Source organism: Lissotriton vulgaris, chromosome 1_1 (genome assembly GCF_964263255.1).
Source record: "Lissotriton vulgaris chromosome 1_1, aLisVul1.2, whole genome shotgun sequence".
Taxonomy (NCBI): domain Eukaryota; kingdom Metazoa; phylum Chordata; class Amphibia; order Caudata; family Salamandridae; genus Lissotriton; species Lissotriton vulgaris.
The window spans coordinates 1,146,911,868-1,146,934,493 of record NC_141685.1 but is presented as its reverse complement, the minus strand read 5'-3'; the positions used below and the strand labels follow the sequence as shown (position 1 = coordinate 1,146,934,493).

The following is a 22,626-nucleotide window of genomic DNA, read 5'->3' as shown; positions in this document are numbered from 1 at the left end:
AACTCAGTCCTACTGGGAGAGAATAAAAAAAGACTAAGTGTCACTGTGTTCGAGCTAACTTTAATCTTTTTGTTTGCGGGATTGGGATTTGTATCTGCTCACCTTGTTTAGAGGTATAGTTTAACCGCACTTGCTCTAACCGCTGTTTGGTGTGCTGCTCCAAATGCGCTGCAATGGATCGCGGAAGTCCAAACTGAAGTCACATGCTTTAGTATGTGGCCGGGACTTCTGGGAGTTGTAGTTTATTTGGAACCAGGCTTTACTGAGTGAGTGGATTTTGTCCTGTGATTAACCCTGCGGGCCTGACTGCGAATTGCAGCCTCGCGGGTATTTGCGGACGTGTTGGCGGTGTTCACGGGGTTCAGCGTATGTTTCTGTGAAGTTCTGTCAATTCGTTCATCCCGTCCACCACACAGTTGAACTTAAGTATTAAGTGCGCTTCTCTTTGAATTAGCAATGTTTCAACGTCACCACCACGAGTGGGAGTTTTGATTGCTGACAACACTGTCCATTTGAACTCTTTTTCAGTGTGACCACTTTGTTGAAAATGGTGTACCATTGGGGCTGTGACAATGTTTTGTTTGATTCGTGAGCAATGTTGGGCTATTCTTTGGTTGATTTGTTGTGTCGTTTTGCCTATGTATAGTTTGAGGCAGGGGCAGATGATTGCGTAAACCAAATTACGACTTTTGCAGTTCGTAAATTCTTTGTGTGTCCACTTGTTGGTGTTGTGGTGGAATTCCGTCCCTTCCATTGTGCTGGCACAGGACACACATGTCCCGCATTTGTGGTGCCCTTCTATCGGTTTGAGTCTCCAAAGGGCACGTAAGTCGGATTTGACCTGACTAGTGCCCAAGTCTGCCCGAACCAACTGCTGCCCTATGCTTCTGTTCTTTTTGAGAGCAAATAAAGGTTTTTCAAATGGTATGTCAAGTCCGGACAGTAGATGCCAGTTTTTGAGAATGATGGCTTTAAACTTATTGGTGTGTGGTCCGAATGTGGTTACACACACCAATTTTTCCAAGGGTGTTTTTTGTTTTTTGACCAATAACTCTTCCCTTGGAGTGTTCCATGCTCTTTTGGTCGATTGTTTGAGCATTTTGCTCGGTAACCTCTTGATATCAATTGATTATTCAGAATTTCTGCATGGGCCTCAAAGTCCTCCTTTCTCAAACAGTTTCTCCTAATCCTAAGCATTTGGCTGTAGGGGAGATTAGCTTTTAAATTTTGAGGGTGGTGGCTTCTATAATGGAGGATTGTGTTTTTATCCGTCTCCTTCCGATGCAGGGTGGTGGTGAGCATGTGATTTTGAGGTGTAACCTCTACATCCAGGAATGTGAGGCGTGCATTGCTAGAGGAGATGGTAAACGTAATGTCAGGGTGTCTCGTATTCAGCCAATTGTGGAATTGGATTAAAGTGTCTGTGGCACCGTTCCATTGACACCAAATATCGTCAATGTAACGATACCACGTAATGATGTGGGTGCGGTACGGGTTGTTTTGGTACACAAAGCGCTCTTCATACAGGGCCATGAAGAGGACCGCCATTTCCGGGGCATAAGGACACCCCATGGCGGTCCCCTTCACCTGCATGTAGAATTTGTCCTGAAATCGGAAATAGTTTCTCTTCAGGGCGATTCTGGCAAGGGCTATTATGAATTCTGTTGGTACTCTTTGTGGTTTGGGGCGTGTTTCCAGGAAATATTCAAGGGCTTCTAGGCCCTCCTCTTGGGGGATCTGGGTGTATAGGGAAATCACGTCGAAGGACACCATCAGATGCTGTGTGTCATCAAATGTGGAGCCTTCAATCTTGTTGATGAAGTCCATGGTGTCCCTCAAATATGATTTAACTTGTTCCATGAAGGGTTTCAAAAACACATCCATGTACTTAGCCAAAGGTTCCAATATCGAATCACACCCGGAGACAATTGGCCTTCCGGGTGGTTCGGAGATGTTTTTATGTAATTTTGGCAAGAAGTAGATTACCGGAGTGCGAGGTCTCTTTTTAGATAGGAATTCAAACTCTTTTGGACCCAAGATCCCCAAGTCAAATCCTTCTGTCAGTTTGGCATTGATCTCACTTTGAATTTCTAAAGTGGGATCCTCATTCAATGGCCTATACCAATCAGTTTGGTCAATGTGTTTGTGTGCTTCGATGATGTACTTATCTTTAGCCCATACTACTAGTGCACCCCCCTTGTCGGCGGGTTTAACCACTATTGAGTCGTCATTTTTCAGATCCATAATGGCTGTTTGATGTTGTTTAGAGATATTCCGTTTGTGGAATACTTTTTGTTTGCCCAATTGTGTGATGGATGAAAGAACGGTCTGTTCATACGCTAGAATTTCTTTGGGAATGGTTTGAGGTGGAGGAATGAATGTAGATTTGTTGGCGAGACCGGATGGCTCAGCCATTCGTGTATCTTCTTTATTGTGAAAAAAGGCCTTTAATCTGAGTTTCCTACAAAATTGTAAGGCTTCGATTTTTAGTTTGGTTAAGTCTGTGGCGGCTGCTGGAACAAATTTTAGACTTCGTTCCAAAGCTTCCTTCTCGTACACTGTCAATTGTTTATCAGAAAGATTTACTATGGATGTCTCATTCAACTTTTGTAAAAGTTTCTGGGAGTCCGCATTTCCCATGCTGTTGGTGGTTTGAACCTTACCCTGTTTCTGGCTTCGCCCTTGTCTAAAAAAGAGTTGTTGCGTTTAGACGGGCCTTCTCTGGGATCAGAGTCTCCAGCCGATTCTGAAGAGGAACTCTCAGAAAAAGTTGAAAACCTGTTCTTAGATCTTCCTTGGTACTGCGATAAGGCACGGCGTGATTCAATTTGGGTGTAATAGTCGTCCTTCAGGTAAGGATAAACTGATTCGATTTTGAAAGATTTTACGTCTTTTTCGAATTTGTTTGTCCTGAATGTGATTGTATTATCTCGAAATGTTTGGATCTCTTTTTCTATTTTGTCGAGAAGGGCTTTGGCTTCAGTAACAGTGTGGTTGTCCTCAATTGCTTTGGCTAAGGCCTCGATTTCCTCCTGTTCTTTTATACACAATCTTTTGGCTGTGTCTACTGTGTGCACCATGAGATCTCTACTACATTTGGTTGCTATATAACTGAAACCCTTTTTATACACTGGGTCCTCCGTGAACACCACCGGCACGTTTTGACTTGTAATCCCCACAGGATGGTGCCTGCCTTCAAATGTTCAAATAAGAAATGCCCGTGTAATTCCGTTCGAATATGTTTTTTAGTCAACCTAATTAGCTTCTCAGTCTCATTTTGCTGTTGGGCATTCGTGCTCAATTTTATGGCTGAGAAAGGAGAGGGACCAGAAGTCAACTTCTTAATATAATCTTCGGTAAAGGAAAGTGTTTCTTCCTCCGACAATAAGCCAAATGCCTTCCGTTCGATAAAACAGAGACAAACAGTGTCTATTTTCATAACTATAGGTTCGAAAATTTCTTCAACCGACAAAACAGGACTACACCGCGCAGGAACAAAAAGGTAATCCTATGTTCCGCACAGTGAGAAGCAGAATTTAAAACAATTCAGGAGTAGGCACTAAATGAAGTCTATTTTTATGTTTCACAACACCAGGTACCCAGGTTGCCCTGAGGAAAAACCCGATATACTTAGGACCGGGTTTGGAAACGCGTCGGCTTTCCTAAAGGAGTCATCCCTTTACTTCATTTCACCAAAGGCACATAACAATAGTCCTAGACCATTGGACATTATTAAAATCAAACAAAGCCTATGGTGTCTCACAGTCCGAAACCGCCAAAGAAATAGGCACATAGGACTGTCTTCATTATTACTGGTGTACCTACGAATTTATTGATTGTTTTTGTACATATGTAATTTGCATGTAATTCTTTTTTGCACTGAACAAATGTTTCACATTTCAGAAATATTCTTTTCATGTATTCACAATAAGTGTATGATGTTTGTGTAAAGGTTATGTTTAAACCTCGTTTTCAACCAAAAAATGATTCTAATAATGTAAACATGTGAAAATACACATAAGCTTTATAATTTAATTAAAGGCTTAGTTGCTGATAATTAAAAAACAGCACTTAAATTCGAGACCAGGCACAATTGTCTTTTTTCCAATTTATAGTGTCCAGCCTGGCCCCGTAGGACAAAACCCCTGTGTCCACAGACCATCATATCTGGAGCGCCAGGTCCTCGGCTCTTGATGGGTGGATGGGTGGGCGGGGGCGACGCGGCCAGGGACAGGCTAACAACTTCCAGCCAGTTAACTTTCTAGTACGGGAGCGGCGGCTGCGGTGCACGGGCGGGGCAGGACGGCGGCAGCGCAGGATTCGTAGCCCCTGCCCTTAGGCCGCCTCCCGCAGCATCGCACGTTCGCCTTACTCCCTCCCCCCGCTCCTCTGTGGTGCGCGCGCACCACTACTTTCAATTCCCGGCCCTGCTCCTCTGTGCTGCGCCCGCATCACTGGTTCATAATTCCTCTCCCTGGGTGAGTCATCGCGGATTGATGGAGCCTGCATTATTTCACTGCTCAATTTAATTAGGAAGGACGAATTGAAGCCCACGAGGGAGCCAATCACGGCCATTAGGGAGATTAGCCAGCGCTAATAAAGTGTGCCTTGTTTCCAGTGCTGCTGAAACTCGGTGACAAGAAAGCGTATTCAGTCGGACTTTCTCTCTCTACTCTTGTGAATCAACTTTCCAGTCTGCCAGTACCCTACACCAAAGACCAAATGAAAGAGGACAAGCATGGCCTCTGTCTTTGCAGTAACGTCTTGGTGAAATTTGCTAAGCCGTTTGTTGATGAAGTTCTGAACCAAGCCAAAGTGTCCACTGGATGTGGCAGCGAGGAACTGAAAGCAGAGTTGCGAAAATTGTGAGTCTACCGACTTCTGTTAAAATCGCTTACCATGGCGATTCACATGCCATTATTTTCCATTCTTGTTGAGTGGGCCAAAAGAACCACCTATTTGAATATGAATATTGTTGGGAGAAATATTACAGTTCATCAATTAGAATTTGAAATAGCTAAGTATATGCATTTTTCTTGTGACATAAAATTGATCTGCTGGGTGTTGCACATTCTTCATTCATTGCAAGCCCATTGCCACTTTAGGCACTCTGGGGGGTGTTTTACGTTAGTGTAGACAACATTGGCTATAATGGAAAATTCTCACTTTGTTTTCATGATTTATTTTCCTTTTTGTTGGCAAAGAAGAGTTGTTTGTCATTTTGTGCATCCTCGTACACAACAGGTTCTTAATTAATTATTTTTGTGGTTAGTATATAGGCGAAAAGTAGATTTGAATGGAGACAAGAGTGCCAAAAGTTATTTTCAGTGATGGTGTTTTTTCAAGTTTATCCAGACTTAAAATTTGTGGCTTGTGAAGCTTTTATGTGTTTGTTCCCAAGGAGGCTTATGGCGCTTGGGTCCGGGTCCAGCTCCAAGCCCTCATCTGTTTTTATTTCTTTCAACAAAAGTACAGTTAACAGTATCATGTATAGAAGTGTGTGTGTGCAAAGTGTTTTTAGAGGGTGGAAGCAGCAAACTGGTCAAGAGGGAAAAAGTCACTGACTTCTTAATCAACCCATCCAGCATGTTAAACAAAATCCCCACCGACATCAGAACGCACCTACTCTAATTCAATTCAGTTATACATTAAAAACGCACCTCTTTAAAGTGCAAGACCACATTAATTCATTAGCACCCCTTACTATCTGCCTCATTAACAATCCTGAATTGTACAGTAGGGTCTCACATCGACTCTTGAGCTCATTCAGATCCTACCATATGCATGTATACTGTCTTGACCAAATTGAAAAGAGGAGAGAAGCAGCCCAAGTAGTGATAAACAGCCTTTCTGATTGGAAACATAACAATACAGATGAAGGGCAAATATCCTTACAAATATTTCAGTTTGAACCTGATGGTCGAGTACATCATGTGAACATTTATAGTAATTATATGTAATCAGATCTTTATTTAAAGAGAACCCAAACATTCCGACTGCTCGGAGCTAGGCACAGTTGTATGATAGAACAACGCATACCTCAATAATGCTTGCCTAAACCACACAGTCTCAACCATAGCCATTACCATGCATGCCTTTACAACGAATTTCGTTGTAAAGTCATGATCGGTAAAAGCAAGGCATGGCAAATATCACCCCCCGCCCTGAGCCCCTAAAAATGCCCCATAGCCCTGCAATGCTCCCCACTCCAGTCCTAAAAACAACCGGACACCCTAAACCCTGGCCCCAAAAGCTTCCCCCGCCCTGACCCCTAAAACAGCACCCAGACCAAAAAGCTATCCCGACCCTTGACCCCCACCCTCAGCCCTAAAACGGCCCCCGGGCCTAAAAACTATCTTTTCCTCAGCCCCCTGCCCACAGCTCCAAAACAGCCCAAAAAATAACCCCAACCACATCCCCCCGCCCTAATCCCTAAAGCAGCTCTCACCCCAAAAAACTACCCTGCCCCCATCATGAGCTGTAAAACAGCACCCAGCCCCCGCCCTGAGCCCCTAAAAACGCCCCATAGCCTTGTAATGCACCCCACTCCAGCCCTAAAAACGACCTAACCCCACTATACGTTCAAAGTGCGTGTTTATGCACTGATTGCAGGTTTTAAAAACAAATTAATAAAAGGCATTGTCATTTACAATGCCCGTAACTCAAACTTTAATGCTGCGAGACCTATTGCATTGTAAATGCTTGTTCAATTCCTCATTGTTCCCTACTTTTCTCTTTTTCTGCCTGTCTCTCTGCTTTCTTTTCCGATGCCCTTCCTCTTTCAGACTATCTTGTGCTCAGTATTCTGTTCTTTCTCTTCCCGTGACTTCCCCTGCCGCTCTACTTCTCTCAATTCAAGTCTTTCAAGTCTTTCACTTTCTGCTTTCTCTTCTTTTCACCTCTATCATCCACCCCTTGCTCCTTGTCTCATCGCCTTTACCTTCATTTTCTTTTCCCTCACACTCACCCTTTCTCTGTATTCTAAAGACTCTACCTTATAATATGTCTAATCCTCACGTTCCCGTGTCTTCTTAGCCCCTCTCATCCCTCATCACTTTGAGCCTTCTCTCTCCACTTCCACCCTGCTGTTGTTTATTCCCCCTAACCCCCCCTTAACAAGAAAAAACTATAACAAACAAGCAGAAAGAAGTTGCCAGCATTGCAAGGGCAAAAAAACTAAAAGGCATTTTTTATGTTAACCGCATCGCTGCGGCGGTTATTTTTCCGCTGTGCGCCTTTTTTCGAAACACTTATAAGGTCCCAAAGGCGAGACCTATTGGCTATGCCAATGCTTGTTTGTTTTTGCCTCTTGTATAGTTTGACTCAATGAACTAGTGACTGAAACTAGAATAAATGATTACTCAAGAAGACAGGCCATTCTTGTATTGCACGAACCTTAGTACTTGGGACTTTTGGTTTCGTTTTACAGGTTATAAGACATTACCGGTTATAAGAGAAGTCTGTCCCGGCAGGCAAACAGCTGTTCGCTCTTAACTAAGAAAGACTGTGGTGTCGTTTGTCTGCTCTAAGATTCCAAAAATTAAGAGCTTGCTTTTCTATGTCATTAATATTGTCGTGCACAAGTTACGATGGGGGGGGGGGGGTTCTAAATACTGGGGGGGGGGGGGTTACTTGTAGATTCAGTGTGTCTAATTTACCTAAATTGCATGTAGCCTCTACTTTTAAAACTACATTTTCACATTCCAGCAGCGCAATTCCGGTATGCAGCAGTTTGACCCTCTGCCCAGTGACGAAACAGGAAGGTCAGCCAAGGCAGAGAGATCCGAAGCTTCACTTTGGTCCTGCAACCGGTCTGTCAACTATGCGCCAGCGCCATTGGCTATACTGCGGACCTGGCCTCGCCTTCCATGATCACCTTATTTTCTGTTTACAGGCAGCAAAGTGGCCACGCCCCTTCCCCCACCCGTCTGCAGAAGTCGTCTTCTTATAGCCCGCCCTGCTAACTGTCTTGGCCAAGTAATTGGTTTAGTTTGGTTGCCAATAAAATCACTATTTACTTCCTGTTGGACGCAAGTGGTATCGCTCTAGTGGTATTCTTTCACTGATTGACTATGCAACCTGTCAGTCCTTGTGTGAACAACGCCCCAATATTGATGGGCGTAGATGCAGAATGCCGAGATGCAATTGGTTGCACCAACCAATAGCGTGGATGTGATTGGTTGAGCTGCGTGTCCGTGCCGCCAGGGGGCGGGGCCGACCGAGGAGGGGCTTCTCAGTGTCAGGAGGACCCTGGGAGCGGCGCAGGAGAAGCAAAGACGGTGAGTGTACGAGTGGGGCCCGGAGCTTGTCTTGCAGAGGGGCTGAATGTTGCCTGTTGAGAAGAAACTCTACGCAAGTGCAGCGCTTGTAATGAGGAAAGCCGAAACTATATATTTGGGTCTCCGAGGGATGGCAGTAGAGGCCTAGGGAGGGGTCTTTGGATTAGATCCGTGCCTACAGAAGGGAGACCTGGAGAAAGTCAGGAGGGAGGAAGTAATTCATGGCCAGGGTTTTGGGGCATAACGCAACCTGGGTTCCCTGCTCTGAAGTAGAGTCCTACGCACATTGGCCTGGAGCGGGGCTGAGGAGGGGTCCTCACGAGACGAGTCAAGGGGCGTTGTTCTGTCTCCGAAGGAGGATACCTGTATGTACCAAGTGCGACTCCTGGAAGGATGGAGTTAAATCTAGGAAAGTAGGCTTGGAAAAAGGTACAACAGAGAAGGATCTTGCCTTGCAGTTCTTAGGCATGGACAGATACCTAAGACATAACGGACAGATCTAGATACGAGGAGGGGCACTCCCTGTTTCTGACCTCCTCTTCCCCCATCTTTAGCTCGGTCATTCTTTGCCATAGCTGTGGTGGCTTAAGTACTCCTACAATCTAAAAATAAATATAGCATATATCTTTCTGTGCAGATATTAACCTACACTTAGTACCGTAATTTTGTGTGGCTGAGGGCCATAACGCATGAGAGGTTAAGCATCGAATGAGTTTTGATGATCCTTCCTTCTCTAAACAGTGGTGCAACATTTTCTTATTACACATGACCGATTTGCTCATAAGGTTTATGCCTTGACATTTGTTTGGTGCAGATCCCTACAACGGTATTTAATCTTTAACATGACCAGGGGTTAAATCCACGCAGGAAGATCAAAATCGGGCCTTGTGAATATGGTTCCATGTGTTCTCTTTATTAAGTCAGGCTTGCATGGATTAAATGAGGCATTAAGCAGTACTTTCTGAAGTCAGTTGAGGTTTTTTATTTATCTGTATGCTTCTTCCAATAACATTTATTTTTACTCATCGTATAGATCTACATTACAATTTTGGGTCCTTTTATAATTCCAAACTCGGTGGTCTAAAAGCCCACTTTTCACAGTCAACGATGAAATATTTTCTATACTTCATGAAAATGATATAATAAATAATAACTGGCTCACTAGAGGTTCAGCTCTGCCCACCATTTAATTAGGAAACAATTAAAGCTTCTGAGGTTCGCCATAACTCTTTGTTTAATCAGCAGTCTTGCTTATGAAAGCTAAGTAGAACTAATACATTCAAAATGTAAACAAGGCCCATTGTTGGCTGTGGGAGTACCTTGTATAGTGCCTATTCGAAACTAGTCATGAAAAATGAACATGGTAATTGCAATTATCTCGTTTGTTCCTTCATAAATTGCTTGCCCCTCATCCGAGTACAGATGCAGGAACAAAATGTGAACCTTTTTACTGAGTTGAATGTAAATCTGATAGTTGAGGCCTAATCTCTTGGGCTGAGGGTTGCAGTAACCTTCTCCTCTCTACAATCAGCAGACTGTTGTGTTGAGGAAGTTACAACGACCACATAAAAGAAGTGGTAAGTAGATTATTTATTATAAGCTACGAACATCAGCTGGTGTCCCTCTCCAGGCTAGCAAGCAACTGCCAGTCCCAGCAGAGAGAGAGAACACCAAAGACAATAAAGATCTAAAAGGAATGCAGGCATTAAAGAGACAGATAACAAAATGAATTTGCAAGATACAACACAGACCCAGAGTGCCTCGCGCAGTGTTTTTAATAAAGGCTCTTTACGATTTGCGCACGCCACTTGATAACATGAAGAAACAATTTGTTACCAGGTTTTGGCTCATGTAATCATGCCTGACGTTTCCCAGAACGACCATGAAGAAATCTTAAACCTCGATGTAGGTCAACTGATCATGTAATACAAGCATTGACAAAGCCAATAGGTTTGGTGTTGGCTGGTAAGCTATTGACTTTAACAAATGCCTGCTTTCTTTGAATGTGTTTTGGTAGCGTATAACAAAACTCATTCAACGGAGACTGCCCATTTTTTATTTGCGGATGCAAGGGCAACCATCTTCGATTGGTATTAAATGTCATCGAAAGATGGTCTCCACCTTGGTTTGTTACTCCAGTTCTTGGCAAAGACAGGGAAACATTTTTGTGTGGATGACTACATAGTTCGGAAGAATACCGTCACTTGCACAAAAGGAGGCAAGTGTCTAAAGTGGGTAGACCCATTTCCCCATCCATTATGATGTGAAGGGCAGAAGCAAAATATGAATGAGGCGAAAACAGACCAAAGGATGAAGAGGGCTAATTGAAAGCCCCTGTAAGAGTATGTGTTAATTTTTTTTAAATAATCTTTTTGGAAACCACAGTACTTACAAAACAGATGACATTTTGCATCCAAACCAGTGATTGGAGCTCAAACATTCCAGCAAGGGACACCCATTCTGTACTGACTCCATTGGCTTCCTGTAAAGTTCAATGTGCTTTTTAAGACTGTCTGGTCAAGCAATTAGTAGGTAATTTTTAGGCCGAAGCCTACCAGACAGCACTCTTCTTTACTAACAATATCTTGGGGACATTCAGGAAGCTTCCCGTGGAATGCATTCTGCCCATTGCTTACCATTGGTTTTGTGGTTTGCAACTCACATTTGCTTGCTTTCTATTTGCTAGCTTTGTGTTTTAGACTGACCAGCTTGAGAATTTCCCTTCAGGAATGAACCACATTTTTAAGTAACAGAGATTCTTTAACCGCGGACTGCTGTTTCTGCACCTCGCACTAGTTTCATTTATATCAGATGTCCTTGCGCAACAAGCCCTGGCATCAGCCGTCAATTGTTTCTTTTTTCTTTTTAGTTTAATGTTTATTGCTTGATTAATTAAAATCATCACACACCCCCTCCCTACATAAAATAAATGAATTGCATCTACACGGGCAACTAGGGTTGTCTTTATACGAGCGATCGTATAATGTCTGTGCTCTGTCTACCATACAATGTGAGTGTATAAAAATGCTATTTTTATAAAATCATACTAAAACTGTATTAAGCTCAAGTTACAGCAAAGAAATAAAATTTCATGAGCCTCCAAGTGAGTGTGGAGAGGTGTTACATACATTTAAGTTTAGACATTGTCCGCTTGTAATAGGCAGCCGCCAAATCAGTCTGACCCTGTGCCTCATGGGAACAGTCCAGCCCTTTTGTACCGCTTTTGGCCACCATAAGTGTGGCAGGGTATGCTCAGACGTGAGTCCCTTGCTCACTTTGCCACTGGATTCAAGCAAGCCGGGCTGAAGACGACTGGAATGCCAAAAACCGGTCCTCTGAAGCTTGTTTCCGGTCCAGGGAAGACATGGCTTGGCAGTTTGAGCTGGACTGTTCCCATGAGGCAGAGGGTCAGACAGATTTGCATATAGCCATGTCTGAACTGGGGTGGCAGAGTGGGCTAAAAAATGGTGATGGATTAAACCCAGATCTTTTGACTGGGTGTGAGTGTTTGATTGATGCAGATGCTCCGTCCATCACCACCTCCTTTTGTACCGCTTTTGGCCACCATAAGTGTGGCAGGGTATGCTCAGACGTGAGTCCCTTGCTCACTTTGCCACTGGATTCAAGCAAGCCGGGCTGAAGACGGCTGGAATGCCAGAAACCGGTCCTCGGAAGCTTGTTTCCGGTCCAGGGAAGGACCTGGCTTGGCAGTTCGGGCTCAGTTCGGGCTGGACTGTTCCCATGAGGCACAGGGTCAGACTGATTTGCATATAGCCATGTCTGAACTGGGGTGGCAGAGTGGGCTAAAGAACGGTGATGGATTAAACCCAGATCTTTTGACTGGGTGTGAGTGTTTCTTTGATTCAGATGCTCCGTCCATCACCACCTCCTTTTGTACTGTAAGCAAGCTGCAGCACAAGCGATAGGTGACTCTCCCAGACATGGAGAGCAAGCACACTGAAGCAGCTGTCACAATTGTGGCAGTCTGTGCTACCACCCACTGACTTATCTGCAATTCTGTGGGCCTCCTGTTACGCTGTGAAAGGCCCAATGGGAGAAGTTGGAAGCCCTACTGCAGCATCCTGGTAACAAGTGCAGAACAAGCATTGGCATAGCCAATAGGTCTCGCCTTTGGGATCTTATAAGTGTTTAGCCACGGAACAGTTAATGCTGTTGCAGTAAGGATATTGTGCTGCATAACTAAATACTTATAAGGTCCCAAAGGCGAGACCTATTGGCTATGCCAATGCTTGTTTTAATTCACATAGCTTGTTAGTGTATTTACAAAGCACCTGGCAACGGCAGGGCTCCTCCTATACCCCACACAAGCTCTTCCGCTGCTCTTCATGCTTTTCCACTGGAAAGTGTAGGATATCTTTTGTAGAGCATGCAACTTCTTTTAATACAGAAAGCAGTCAAGCGCGCATTACTGGTAGTAAGGTGGAGTGCATTCTTGGAGCGATAGGGTGGAATGGTAGGAGAGTTCGAGATGGGGAAGAGCCTAGGGAAACTGGAAAGATGGAAGTGAAGCGAAAGAATTGGAGAGTTGAGGGTGGCGGTGAAAGGATCTCTGTTGTGGCTAGCGAGGGAGGGGGGGGGAAACCATGAGAAGTGCGGATAGGAGTTTGACAGCGAGAGTGATGATGTGCGACAAAGAACAACTGCACATGCCAAATGTACTCTGTGACTGCCCAGTGCCTGTGTACTAGTCCAGAATATTTGCTGTTGCACAGCTTGAAATTGCAGAGGACATGTTCACGTCCACAAACTCAATGCAAATAAAATGTAACAGCCCCAGCAGTCTCAAACCAAACATACTATGTGCACAAGACTATTACATATTTTTTGGTGAGCACTATTTTGTTACACAAAAAGAGAACAAAAATAGTGTTTACGATAGCTCTGGTATTTTTACCCGCATGTCTCTATTCTGCTACAGTACAAGATGTCTCATGTTTAAAATCCTGTCAACAGTGAAGGGCGACTGGCGGCTCTCAGAGCCGATATTCACAAACAAGAAAGTAATGGCCTCATTAGCCCTTTAACATGATGAAAACTTTCTGCAAAAATAAATAAAATCTGTGAATAAGATATCTGCAGAGCTCTGCCCTCTATTGTAAATGAGCTGCTCCGTAAATTGCTTCAGGTAAAGTGTCGTGAGCCGCATTACACCACTAGGGGGAGCTGCACAGCTGCATGTTTGGAAGATACATAGACTTCCCTTTACATTCACGTCCATCGGTCAGATTGCCCCTGTTTCATAACTAGAATTATTGAACATTGGATGGATGATAACGTCTTGAAAATTGCAGCCACATTCAATATCAGTAGCACAAGAGGTGTTTCCAGTCATGAATATTAAAAAACACCATCATGGGAGCACAAAAGGACTTGCATCGCATATGATTTTAACTGATGTTTTGCTATTCCACGTGATTATATATGCTTCGTTATTGACATGATCATAGAGAAAGTGTCAAGCACATATGGTTTTTATTTAGATGTACTGTATCTTTATGATTATTTTCTATCATTAATATTGGGGTATTTTGTCGCTAAGTTGATTTGGGGAGTTGTGAACACCAGGCGGGTGGATTGTTAAGGCATGCCGGGAGATGTAGTGTGAATGGGTAGGTTGTGTTAAACAGAACGTCGTGAGTGGTACGCACAAAGTCAGGTGTTTGTTTTAATTACACACATATGGGTGGGGCACCTGGAGGTAGCCGGAGAGCTGATCAAAACTGATAGTTTTCAGTGTTGTCCATTTGGATACAGTTGAGAACAGGGCTGCTTTCCCCTATACTGATAGAAGGACAATGTGATAAATTGAAAGCCAAATATGCTGCTACCGTTGAAACAAGCCTGGATTTAGTTACATTGGTCCACTTTCTCACGAAAGTAGTTAAACATCAGACACAAGAAGCATATTAAGGGGCATTGCTATAAAGGGCTTTCTTTAAATACGCGAGTGGTGAGCGAGTTGTGTGCGCACGTGCAAAAAGAATTGCTGTAAAGGGCTTTCTTTAAACACGCGAGTAGTGAGCGAGTTGTGTGTGAAGGCAAGAAGGAAATTTAAATAAAGCACGCTAGTGGTGCGTGCGCAGCAGCGGTGAAAGTGATCACGCTCCACATGGCGCCTCGGGCGATGAAAGCTGGCGGCTGCGAGCGTAACTGCAAGTGCTAGGCCAGCAAAAGCATGTGGAAGCACTTTTAAAAGCCCACTTACTAAATGTCTCGTAGAGCAGCACATGCACTGGCTCAAGCGAGACGGAAATCATAGAGGAGGGAAGTTATTTCTATAATGACACTGTATGGTGCACTTTAGTTGAGCGGGCACAGCCGCCAGAGCAGTAATCACCTCCAGTATTGTTTGCCTCTTCTCCTGGCTGCATATTTCTGGTTTCAAACCAAAGGTTAAATAACTCCTCATCAGCCTGTATATCGACAGAGAGCCCCTCTTCAATCCGCTGGTTGATAAGATGTTGGATAAAATAAAGGACGGAGATACTGCCAAAGCCATGGGTGCACTCCAAATCGCGACAGCCAGAAGTCCCTTCTAGAAGCAGCAAACCTTCCAGAACAATCTCCCCTAACCAAATTGTCATAACGTCGCAAGCAACATGCCTGCCAGCAGCTGGGGGTAGAGGATACATGTGGGGTCCCAACTGGGCAAGAACTCCAAGGGACGAGGCAGAGGACCTTCTGACAAGGGAGCTTATACCTTCAAACATGGACTGGCCCAACGCCTCCCTGATCGCAGATAGATAATTAATTTGTTTACGTTTGTAACCAGAACTGGACATTGTTCCCACTGTATGAGGCTATCGACAACACCTTCACTACTCCCTACTCTTAATTCTTTCACAATTCTCGGTTGCTGGGCGATTTTGACTGGTGCAACAGGTGTACAGATCAGAAGTAGATATGCAGCTGCTGGTTCAGTACTTTGGAGTAGAGCTCACTTACTTGGAAGTCACCTCTCCAAGACTTGGTATTCATTCCATCTCTTATCCAAACCACTTAGCTAACTCTTTTGTTATCTTACATTCTGTTATTGCCATTTATACATTGCACAGTCTGCTGTTCTTGCTTCACAGTATTCTTGTTTGCTGAATGTGCATTCTCTGCCATTCCTATGTTAACATTTTAGCCTGGAGTCTGAAAGGGCTCCAGGGAGGTTTATCATGTTGTAGTCCACGCACAGTGGGACTTGCTTGTTGTGAGATTTTTTGATGGAGGTAAAAGGCAATGTTCAGTCATGTTGGATAGTTAGGAGGTCATTTTAAATCACTGTATTAATGTCTGCTGGAGAAGAGTTGCTCTTAGCTTCAGTTCTCCAGCATTGGTTTCTTTTGTAGATTCGCATGCGACCCTTCCTGCTCCACCTCATATATTGGCTCAGTATTGTACTTGAGTTTTCACACTCGTTCTGGAAGTAAGATGGCTTCTGGGAGAGGTGAGGTTAAGGGTATGCTTGCCTCGCTGGGTGTGGTTCGGTTCTTTTCCAATGGTGAGTGTGGTACTAGAGTGGCTGTGATTTAAGGCTTTTCAGGTATGTTGTGCACTGCTTTTATAAGTCACTGTGGAAATGCCACCTCAATGACGTGGATTGATTTTAGCATGTGATGCTAAGAAAACTTACCCAAGCTGTAGAACTGTAGTTACAGGGAAGTATCTTTTTGCGAAAGTGTTGACATCCACCAAAAAAAGAGTCCCTTTCTTTTTCAGTGAAAAAGCTGGTTCACAATGAGTTTTTATTTATTAATAACTCCTTTTTAGTTTGCCTGCACTTCGGTGATCTTGATAAATAATTTGTAAACTCGAACCCGTGTTAAAACGGTCTGCCCCATATATGGAGCACCATGTATAATGTTCTTTCTTTCGAGATTGTTTCTTACATTCTCCTATTGCTTGCTGTCTCAGAAAACCATCGCCGATTATACTCTTAAAACCCTGCATGAAAACTTTAACTCAGCATACTTTTTCTTCAGAGTGACCCTGTTCTTACCTTTTCCATACTCTGCATGCTTTCTGTTTCAGAGTGTAGCTTCTTCTCAGTCTCAAGCCTGTCTCAATCCTTCTTATTGTAATTCTGCAATTGGTTCATACCTCATTTAATAGATCACACCTAGACCTGGGCGTGAAATACTGCTCCGCTCTCCGAGTTTTTCTTTCTCCACGTAGTGTGCAGAGTTTCAAAAAACTTGTGAAGCGCGTTTTTTTACTCGCTCGCCAACGCTAAGTTGGCGTGCGAGGAAAATCTTACTTCAGACTACCTCCAAGCGAGATTTCTCAACGGGGGCGATCGTCGATGGCCACTACAGCTTGTGTTGAGAAACCTTCCATTGACGTTGAGGAAGCTGCCGCTCCTGTAGAACATCTACTTGAGCAGAAAAAAGAAGCAGTGCTCTCCTGCACTGCGCACAGTGCAGTTGGTGCTGATTTTCCAGTGGGGGACAAGCACCCGGCGCTAAGAATCAGCGCGAACCGCGCAACCTAACTCACTTTGTTGTAACCTAACATTACCTAAACTCTGCCAGCCTATCTCACCAGTGACTCACCTGAATTCATATAGCCCCACTAATGATCACACGTAACTGGTTATGTATAATCTATCACAAAGTAACTGGAGTAAATGCATACAATGTTTTCTTGAGAGCACAGGACTAATGGCAATAACCACCAGATTAACCACTAACCTTGAGTTCTGGAGTAACATGCTGCTTGTCGTAAAGCACTTCAACGCCTCTTCATGGGTAGTAAATGCTTTTTAAATCCAATTACACTCTACAGCACTCTACTCTATGCCACTCCACTCACTCTATTCTACTGTGCTCCACTGCACTCTATGCTGTACACTACTCTACACCACACCTATGCACTCTACCATGCACCCCTCCACTTTACCATGCACCACGCCACTCCAAAACAATCTACTCTACATCACTGCACTCTACACCACTCCACTTTGTGCCACTGCAGTCTATGATGCCGCACTACACTCTACACCACTTAACTGTAGACCACTCTACTGTCACTGCACTCAGTGCTAATGTGCTCAACGCCACTTTATTAAAAAAGCAATGGATTCTATGCCTTTGAACTTCACGCCAGTCTGCTCTGTACTTTACGCACCTTCAATCTAGTCCACTGTACCCCATCCTACTACACTACACAACGCAATATTATATTCTATGACGCGCTACTCCATTAAACTTTACTCTGCCTCTCCACAAAACTCTACTTCACTCGGCCACTACTCCACTCTCCACTCTGCAACCCTCCATGCCAGGTTACTCCACTCTTTTTTATGACGCCCTACTCCACTCAATGCCACTCCACTCTGACACTATGCCACTCAACTCTACTCCACTCTACTCCACTCTACTCCACTCTACTCCACTCTACTCCACTCTACTCCACTCTACTCCACTCTAAGACACTCTACAACACTGTACTCCACTTTGCTCCATTCTATGCCATTCTACTCTACTACACTCTGTTACTTCATTCTACGTAAATATACTCTGATATACTCTGATGTACTCCACTCTACAAAACTACTCCACTTAGCACCCTAGAGTGGAGCTCTCTGCTCCACTCTACACCCTTCCACTGTACGACACTACTCCCTCCACGACACTCCACCACTCTTTGCCACTCCATGCTACTCCATAACACTTCACTCTAGTCCATGATACTGAACTTTACGCCACTCCGCACCACTCTCCTTTATGCCACTAACTTTTAGCCATGCTGAACAGCAGCCACACTTGTGTCCAACATGGCTTAAACATATTACCAAAGCCAATAGCTCTTGCATAGGCGAAACTTTTGGGCTTTGCCAATGATTTTATAATCCAGTGTACTTGGCCTAAACGATGCTAACCTCTGGTGGCTCTTAAGGGTCCAGTAGTAGCGTAGTTTTAGGGTCGTCTACTGGAAATACACATAACCGGATATTTTAACAACTCCTATATGTCAGTGTTTCAGTCAATTTCAATCTTATTTTTCCAATTGGAGTTAGCACCACCTTTACGCCAATTGCTTTGTTCCCATTGTGTACATACTATTGCTGCTTTATGTTTTGTTTTTCTGTTGTCATATATATATTTTTTTTAATATAAGTTTTCTATGTTGTTTGTGTGTGAATTTGGACTGAGCGAACAAGGGCCTAGAAGTATAAATATATATATTTTTTAAAAGATGCTAAAGCTATGGATTTTAAGTTTTAGGTAAACCATCTCTCTAATCTCTTATCTAGTACAGTGAGAAGTATGGTCTAATCAACATGATGGAAATTCTTAGAAGTTTTAGTTTTATAAAGTGGTCTTTTGCTTGGACATGGATTGTGCCCTACAAATTTGCAAAGACAAAAAAGAAAAATCATATTTTTAATATACCGCTTGCTGGTATTGCTTTTGCATTTGTTTGCGCACTGTAAATAGTTAAAGGATTTACAATTTGTTATTCTCTTGTTTTCTATGTTTTATGTTGGTGGTACCTTTTAGTTTAGAAGGGGAGTTAATGCAGGTTGGATTCTGTCTTGAGCAAATCAGTTGTTGTTCCGGTCTCCTGGCCTTGCTCCCAGGGTTGGTTTCTTGTAGAAGGGGCTTTTTTGCTTTGCTTGTGATGACAGCTGGTGGTCGGTAGGCTTCTGTTAGAGATTGGAGAGTGCCATGTGGGAATCTGTAGGAATGTGTGTTTGAAGTGAAATTTGTCTTGGCTCCACCTTGGGTGGGAAGAGTTTGTTGAAGATCGGCGTGAGTAGTATGCAGTCTGAAACCTATCTGTCAGGCACATTTTGGGTCCTTTCCAGTCAGATTCGTAATGTCTCCCTATCAGACGCAAATCAGATGGCTGTAATGATTTTTGCTTCTATGATCACTCTGGTAAGTCAGTCATTTCTGAAAGGCACCTTTACTAGAACGTTGTAGAAATCTCTAATTTCTATTTTTAAGCCACCATTAATACTTTATCTAAAAAAAGTTTCAGCAGTTAACAATTCAAGAAATGTTTGATACTCCTGTCCATTTAAACACTTCCCTTTGTCTGATTTGTGTAGAGCGTCTCACGGTTTGTGCTCTGTTAAATCAAGCACCTAATTGTCCCTAATCCAACGAGAAAACATATTGTCTTATGCGACTGCAAGGCATTGTAAGAGTTTTGTAGTAAAGTTGGAATTGTAATGTAAACAACTCCCTTCCCTCCACCCCCTCCCAATCCTGCAGCTTAAAAATAGAGAAGGAAGTGGTAGTGGCCAGTAACAGTTAAGTAATGTCTAAATCAGGCCCTTCTTTAAAGTAACATGGATGAAAATGGAGCATCTTGGGCTCTTTATGATGCAAGAGGAACATTTTAGACTCTCTACACCTGGAAAAGCAAAGATTTTTGTCTTTGGTATTATCAAGGGGACTACGCGGAATCTTTATGATGGTAGTGGATCTGTGTTTAGGTTTTGTGTTGAGAGATTGAAAGGTTAGTCAAGTTCAATCTTATTTTTTAGCTGAGAGAGTTGTCAGTTTGGTTATTTTTGAAGAAAGAAGGCTTGGATGACGCCTTAACAATGGAAAAGAAATAATGTTAGCTCCCCATAGTGAGGTGTTACCCCTGGGGGGTTGCACATTTATTGCTTCCTCCACTCTGAGGCCAGTTCAAAAGATTCATTTGTCTAAAAAAAAAAAAAAAGTGGAAGAGAGACTACTCGTGCGGGAGAGGGTAAAGAGAGGCCATAGGAAAGAATGGAACATGTGATGATACTTTGGATGTTTTTCACCTAGATTGGATTATGCCCAAATTGGACCCTACTGTGAAAGGGGCGCAATTTATGGCTTGTATTATGAGGTGGGGCAGGTTGTTTATGGTGAAAGAGTAATCAGTTAAGCTATGTACAACCATCATGGGGCTAGTTGGAATCTGCATGATGAAGAGTAGCAGGTTTATTTACCAGAAATGGACCTTTTCAGAATCTTTACAATTGGGATTATGACTCTTAATGGTAAGAGAGGGCCATGTTTAGAGTTTAAACAGGGATGGGACATGTTGAAATCTTTATAGTGAGAGATGGGGTCTTTATGACGAGAGGGGGCATGTTGAAGTCTTTATGATGTATTTGAAGGGCAAGTTGAGAACTCAATGACGAGTAGAGTATGTTGGGTGCTTTATCACAACACAACGGAATGTTGGGCTTATCATGCAGGGCCAGCCATATGGATTGTTCATGATGGGAGTGCAGGGATGGAGGTTTTCTCAGTAAGCAAGGGCAAGTGGTGTTTGTGTGGAATGACTGTCTATGTATCGCTGTTGCCTTGTTTGTGGATTGTATTTGAGAGTTGTCCTGTAGGGTTGCAAAGAGAGTTGGGATAATTTTACCTATATGTGAAGAACTGGCTGTGTGCTGTAAGGGCTAGCTTTAGACTCCGACCATGTTGTGGCAGTCTTGACACAGCATAAAGGTGTTTACAACAGAATATTCATAAGCAGTGTGCGATGCTTACAGTACATGCACGTGGGAAAGGTGAGGGGGGCAATGCAATGTGTGGAGACCAAACGTATGCTAGACTCGTAATGCAGCACCTAGATGATAGTATAGGTGTTTCTGCTTTAATGCACACTTTGCCTAAGGGGGTCTTAGCTTGTGAGTGAGATTGCTGATAAAAGCATCAAGAGGGCATTTAAATTTACGGCAAGTAGATGGATATGAGGCACTTTTTGGAGGTCTAGTTGGTTACTTGTGTAATTAAGTAGGTCCTGAGTATTGAACATTGTAATTGTAGTAGTGCTTCCTTAATGGTCTCCTGGGAGTAAGGAAAGGGACTGAAAAGAAGACTGCATGTGGTGGTTAAGATAAGAGGATCAGTTAAAGGTTTGACCATGCACACCTGTATTTTTTTAAAGACATTCTTTATTGAATAACAGAAGCAGACATATCAACAATAGCCATCAACAAGCACACCTGTATGGCAAAAATGGAGGAAGGTAGAATACGCATTATCAAAATTGATTTAGGAGGATGAAAAGAATGCTCATTTGGCATCTGCTTGAGATTCAAGGTTTTCCTGGCGGAGATTATAAACATCTATGCACACAGTTTGGACAGAATACCACTTGAAAATTACCCAACAGGTTTAGATTCCTTTTGAGGAGGTTTAGATTCCATTTGAGGGTTGGTGGTATGCTGCTCCTTGACTCTGTCTAACAAGCATCCTTTTACATTGATCTGCGATTGCCAGGATTCCTTGCGTCATGTGCCGGTTTCTTCATGAGAGGTTTTCAGGTTGTTTGGGAAGGTTCTAATTTGTAAGATGTCTTTGTTAGGATTCTTGGTCTCGGAAGGTGAGGAAGCTGAAGGAATTTTCTTAGTTTACTCTGCAAATAAAACAAACTTTCTCCCTTTAAGAAAAGAGCAGTCTGTGGTTTGCTTATTTTGATGCAGAGTTATGTTTCATCATCCTTTTAATAGATTATGAAGAGCAATTCAGATTTAGGGTGGGTTTTAATAAGCTCTAGGAACATAGAGGGAGTCCTAAGTGATGAAACTTAAGGTCACCAAAGGGAATAGTGAGGTGGTAGGTGGCAGGGCCTACGCTTTCCTCAGGTTTGCGAGATGGGTCTCAAGTTCCTCGGTTTTCATATTGAGATGAGGGGCTAACTTTGCAGAATTACTCAGATGGGACCTTTGGAGGAGGAGGCTATCCACTTATAAGATCAGTATAACGGTTTTAGTAATTCTGAGCTGATCATCAATGACTCATCGAAAGGGCAGTTTGCATCAAAGACCAAATACATAGTAGTTGGTTTTGCTAACAAGATAGTTTCTCTGTGGCACTTGGGGTGTTGGGTGTAATGTTGTTTCAGTGAGTTCCAAATTAATTCTTCATTCGGTGTCTAAGGAGCAGTTTGTAGACCAGTTGGTAGTGACATTTTTTGGTGGATCTGTTGTTCTGAAGGGATGGTGGATGTTGGACAAGTACTGTGCAGTAACATTCATTCAAGCATCAGTGATCGATAGTGCAGGCTGCTGTTTTCAGGGATGTAAATGTGCTTAGGGTTAGAGTGGATAGTGTGCATGTGTGAAATGGTGATTTGCAGATGTGAGCTGATGCTGACAGGTTTAAGACAATTAGATGGTGAGAAGGAGAATTGGATGAAGGCATGAATGAATGGAAAGCACACTATTACCATAGGGTGCTCTGGTGCTGATGACTCACTGACCAAGCAAGCGCTAGGTAGGAAAGTAAGTTATGGGTTTTCTGGCATACAGAAATGCCCTAGGTGATGTGGAAATAAAGAGGACGTTACAAGGATATACTGCCTTACAAGACAATTCACAGCTACCTAAGCATGC

At 43.2% G+C, this 22,626-nt stretch overlaps 1 protein-coding gene across 1 annotated transcript in view; it reads left to right on the top strand.

Moving 5' to 3' along the window:
* The first annotated feature begins 8,047 nt into the window (after positions 1-8,047).
* The window catches only part of RAB5B (RAB5B, member RAS oncogene family), a 237,526-nt gene continuing 222,947 nt past the window's right edge, over positions 8,048-22,626 (top strand). The window contains exon 1 of the mRNA XM_086963913.1: positions 8,048-8,279. The gene's annotated coding sequence lies outside the window, so the exon portion shown is untranslated. The remainder of the gene's footprint in view (positions 8,280-22,626) is intronic.